The sequence below is a fragment of the Rhipicephalus microplus genome, chromosome 6 (assembly GCF_043290135.1).
Source record: "Rhipicephalus microplus isolate Deutch F79 chromosome 6, USDA_Rmic, whole genome shotgun sequence".
Taxonomy (NCBI): Eukaryota; Metazoa; Arthropoda; class Arachnida; order Ixodida; family Ixodidae; genus Rhipicephalus; species Rhipicephalus microplus.
The window spans coordinates 82,785,176-82,790,682 of NC_134705.1; the positions used below are offsets into that span (position 1 = coordinate 82,785,176).

At 54.0% G+C, this 5,507-nt stretch overlaps 1 pseudogene; it reads left to right on the forward strand.

Annotated features, from left to right (window-relative positions):
- The first annotated feature begins 3,332 nt into the window (after positions 1-3,332).
- LOC142766522 (U2 spliceosomal RNA) lies at positions 3,333-3,507 on the forward strand (annotated as a pseudogene).
- The last annotated feature ends 2,000 nt before the right edge of the window (positions 3,508-5,507 follow it).

Below are 5,507 nucleotides of genomic sequence, written 5' to 3' on the forward strand. Positions count from 1 at the left end.
GCCATCCGAGCCATGCCACCGAACTCGGCTCCGGGCACCGACGGACTGACGGCTAGCTTCTACATGACTTTCTTTGACGTCTTGTGCGCCCCGCTCCTGGCCGTGGTCAACATGATCCTCCAGCGGCACACGAAACCCGACTCCTTCAGCGTGGGGCGCATAGCCCTCATCCTCAAGGACGGTGCACCCCCACGAGAACTGTAGTCATGGCGCCCGATCTCTCTACTCAATGTAGACTACAAGATCGTGGCGTCCATACTCAACAGCAGACTGAGGACCTTCTTGCCAGACTTGATCGCTCCCCACCAAGCCTGCGCCGTGCCTGGCCGGTCTGTGTTTGCCAACCTCACAGCCACACGAGACGTCTTCGAATACGCGTCCCAGAAGAGAGTCACGGGTGCCTTCCTGTCCCTTGACCAAGCAAAAGCGTTTGACAGGGTCAGACACATGTGGCTCTTCGAAGTGCTCCGCCGTTTCGGGCTCCCGCGGGAGTTTGTGGCTGTGGTCGAGCTCCTGTACTCCGATTTGCGAAGCTGCGTCGCGGTGAACGGCAGGAGTACGGACTTCTTTCGGTACACGAGAGGCATCAGGCAAGGATGCCCCCTGGGCCCAACCCTGTTTGTACTTTCCATTGAGCCCCTGCTGACTACCCTGGCCAGCGACGAGTGTATCCGGGGCCTGCCAATGACCGGTACCGAAGAGATCAGAGTCCTGGCGTTTGCCGACGACATATCCCTGTTCCTCAAAGACGCACGAAGCCTCGACCGCTTCCGTGGCGTATTCCAGCTTTACGCAAAGGCATCAGGAGCCGAATTGAATGAGAGAAAGAGCCGAGCACTGCTTTTTGGCCCGTTTCCTACAGAAGCGATTGGCGACATCGAACCGGTCTACACGGTCAAGGTCCTCGGAGTCTACTTTTCACGTGAAGGAGTGGACGATTGTACATGGACGCGGGTCGTCGACAGGGCTGCATTACTCATTGAGCGTGCAGCGCTGTTCAACTTGACCCTGCGTGAAAATGCTGTCACAATAAAGACCAGCGTGCTTGCCTTGGCTTCTCACGTGAGCAGGGTAGCAGTGATGCCAGCGCGGGTGGCCACTCGACTCGGCATGATGGCAAATGAATTGCTGTGGGGCCGGACGCCGCCCCAAGTCAAGCGAACGCTCCTCCAGCTGGAAACGAAAGAAGGGGGGATCGGCCTCCCGCACGCGCTCACCTCGAGCAAAGTGCTAGCCTTGAAGACGGCCCGCAAGCTGGCGCAAGCAGACAACTATGTTGGGAGAGGCCTGCTACTCTATTGGAGCGGCCCGTGTAACAGCTGGCTGGATGCCGGTCAACACTCCGGCCCCCACGCCGAATCGCCGTCGCCTTTCTACAAGGCATTAGCAGCGACAGCCCGGATGCTGCGCAAGGAAGTGCCCAATCACGACCCTGACGCGGAGCAGCCCGCCCGCATTGTGTAGGCACTTACGGCGAGCCAGCTCAGCGATGAGGACCGGCGACGAGCGGGGCATGCTAAACGCAACCTCTCCCTGCTGCATAGCCTGCAACCCTGCGATATACAGGACTTTCTCTGGAAGAGGGCGTTGGAGGTCCTCCCAACTAGGTGTCGCTTGAAGAAACTAGGCATTGTGCCCGACGACCGCTGCCCAAACGGCCGGGCACCCGAAACCCAGAAGCATGCCTTGCTCGAGTATTCGGCCACGCGGCCTGTCTGGCGCATGGTAGCGCACACCTTTGGGATCCGCCCCCCACCAGGTCACAGACGCAACAAAGGCGCGTTCGCACGGCTGGTGACCGCCTGCACTCTTTTCGTTGTGTGGCAGCGCCGCTCACTCGCGGAAGCGCGGCGACGGCCAGTTCGGGTGGCGTCACCCGCCGTCGCACGTATAAGAAGGCTGGTGTGGGAGCTCCTCTCTCGGGAACTCGAGGCCAGCGGAGAGGAGATGTTTCTCCGCCCCTGGCACACGAAATTCTTCTTCTTGAGAGAAGGAAAGCTGGTCGCTCCAATCGTCAGCTACTAACCGCTCTCGGTTTTGGGCGTCGTTCAACTCAAGGGCAACACATATGCGGCTCCCAACCATCATGGTGACCCCCCCTCGCCGCTCTCCCCAGATACAACACTGAAACGCCTGTCCACATAAAGTGATTTGCACTCTGGTGAAGCGAGTTTTTTGATACTGTGTTGTGCCGCTGGCCCCGTCTGCCGACACCAAAGGGTGGCTGGTTATTGCACATATGTATATAGCGCCTCATGTTTTTGTAAATATCCTCCTTTTCATACTTTGTGGAAGCATAGGTACATATGCTGCGTGCTCTCTCATTTGTATTTATCTCTGTTCATGTAAATAGGACTGCAAATATGTACATACAACGCGACCCCCCCCCCACCCCTGCATATTCCTTTTGTAAGACATAGCAGCAGAAATGTGTTTGTGTTTTTTTCCCTGATTAGTTTCACTTTATGCTTGTAAATAGGTATAAATAACATGCTCTTTTGTATCTGGTTGTGCAAATGTACAATTGTATATATTCAGTGTGCCCACTGTTTGTAGTTTTTTTCTGTAAATGCATGTTAATACCCTGTAACTTTTCGTTTGAAGTTCAATAAACTTATCTTTGTGTAGTCCTACCTCTCGGGACTACATACTTGGCCCTGGGCCGGGGTTGGATGCCCCCCCTTGAGGGGGGACAACCATTTTCACTCTTTTTTTTCTTTCTCCTCTCGCTTCTCTTTTTCCGCTTCCTTCTTACGCTTGCGGTGCATCCAAACCGGGTTCCCTCGGAAGCTGACTGGGCAGTTGCACCGCAACTTACACGTTCTTCCCCTGTCCTGAGGTCAGGGCGTGGGTCCAAACCCACCCCTGACCGCCTGGCCTCTCCAGCAAGACTGTCTGGGGTCTTTGGACCCGCGAAGGTTTTTGCCTGCGGGATCCACTTGGCGGCCTCACTTCGGGGTGCGGCAGCAGGGGAGTGACGCTCCGCGGTGGGCAAAAGGCTCACTCCGCTATCACCGCTGTATTGAGCTATAAGCTCTGGGGTCGCTTGCTTAGCTGGCGGGTGGTCGCCCAAGGCGGCCTTCCCGACTAAGCCCAGGGTTCCCCGGCCCTGGGTGGACGTGCGGCTCAGCCCCTGCTCTGCCGGCCTGCTCCAATGCAGCTCCACCATGGCTCTAAGCCATGGGGACTGGCCAAGCCCTTTGGTGAGAAAGGGTGGACGCTGGGACAGCCGGTAGGGCGCCGCACCCTTGGTCAGGCCCGGTGGTCCCGGAGGTCCGGGCGGCCTTTGGTCGGGCCAGCAAGGCCGAGACTTCTACTTCCTCTCTCATGTGCTGCCTCTTTTGACAACCTCACTCTGTTCTTATCAGCTTAATATCTGATACGGATCCTATTTGGATCCAAGATATTAAACCTATTTTTGCAATGCGGCGGAGTGCTTGAAGCTTCCTTCACCCCTGCCACGGGTTGGCCCGGTATTGCACTACCTCCGGGATCGGCCCACTCACCCCTGCGGGGGTGAGTTCGACAATAAATTCAATGACAGAAAGAGTGTTCGAATTTACCAAGGATATCGGGGTAAACGGCGTGGGTGCGGCGAGTGTCCGAGACGGTGGCGTCACGCCGCCCCGGCTGACGCGGTATTCGCGTGCGGGGAGTGCGCTAGCTGTGTTTACACTTACGATTGCTGTGGGAAAATAAATGTTTCTGTGGAAATTTCATAATTGGAGGGCCTTCCCCCCCTTTTTTTTGGTTATGTTCACACGTACATACTCAAGTTTTTATTTTTTTAAACATCCCTACACATATTAATAAAACTATTGAGTAATTTATTATTACTGTTTCGGAGGAAAGCTAGAAGTGTGTATACGATGTGTATGTATGTGTGTAGAAGTGTGTATGTATGTGCCAAGCTAATTCCACTTTTCCAATTCACCCGTTTCAGAACGAAAAATAAAACAGCCTCTAGAAAATGGTTGTTGGTGTTTCTGTTTACAGTTGCAGTGACAAACGAAGGCATTTTTATTTCACATCTTCACGCGACGTCTTAACCTGAAGATTCCAAGACCTCTGTGCAGCAGGTGCGGAGAGGCCCTATCCGTGAACCACATCCTGATACAATGTAAGGCACTTGACACAACACGACGCAAATACTTCCCACAACTACACACGCGACATGTTCCACCACACCCGTCACACTTCATAGGAGACGAAGCACTGTTTTCAGTCAAACGCGTTTTAGAATTTCTTACCGACGTGAAATTTTTACATCTCATTTCTTATCATGCTTGACAACCTGGCCCTTTAGACCAGTCATCTTCCATTACGTTGTGTTTTACTTTGTTTATTTTTACTGAGATGTTCTTTTACTTCCTTGTCACTTTAATGTAATCACTTCTGTTTGGCGCTCTTTGCCCTTAGTCGGCCTTGCGCCATTAAACTCTAAACATCATCATCATCATCAACCTGAAGACGCGTGCTCTCGCCGCGTCTATGCATCTACACTATTCCCCATCACAAATTAAAATCGCAAAGAACGCCACAGGACCCACCCCGCACACACCTGCTGTACGGTGGAGCGGCAAAGCCCCGATGTGCTTTTTCTATGTCCACTGACCTGGGTCCCAGCTTCTGCCAGCGGTGGCTGTAATTCGTTGCCACGCGGTCACCTACCTCGCTGGCGCCCTCAGCCATCACCTTGATGACGATATGATGATATGTGGGGTATGACGTCCCAAAACCACCATATGATTATGAGAGACGCCGTAATGGAGGGCTCCGGAAATTTCGACCACCTGAAGTTCTTTAACGTGCACCCTAATCTGACCACAGGGAAATGCAGCTGCCGCGGCCGGGTTTCGATCCCACAACCTGCGGGTCAGCAGCCGAGTACCTTACAGCCACTAGACCACCACGACGGACATCGCCTTGTTGATCACACACTACATTTCTGAACACCATCTCATACCAGCTCATCCACCGTTGGCTCTCGTTAATTACAACAAACATCCTCGCACGCTCACCTCAATGGAATTGCCAGTTGCTGGAAGTTCCAAGAAAATTGCGCACTAGACGTACGGACGCACCACGCACGTACCTGAAGCGCCGTGGAACCCAGGACGCGTGAGATAACGCCCCGGGCGCGCTTCGCTGTGCTTTGCCTCTGTACCCACTCATCACTCCTCACAGTTTCACTAAGCCGAGTATGTAGAAGTCGAAGAAGCAGAACAACAAACCGGCCAATCCCCCACAGTGGGTGTGAGCCACAAGTGAAGGTCAACAAAAACAAGCAACACCAGCGAGCGCTGTGACGAAGCTATCGTAATGGGGCGAAATATTCCACGAATATGGCTGCACGTTGACGCACGGTCGCATTTGTGCAACCACCCGTCTCCCGAAGACCGTCTGTCGCGAGTCTTCTCGCACCTTACCCAGCGGAATTCGACGAAAAGCGCAGGCGAGTACTTCTCCACTGATTTCCGCGACCACTTGACGACCGCCTTCTTGCC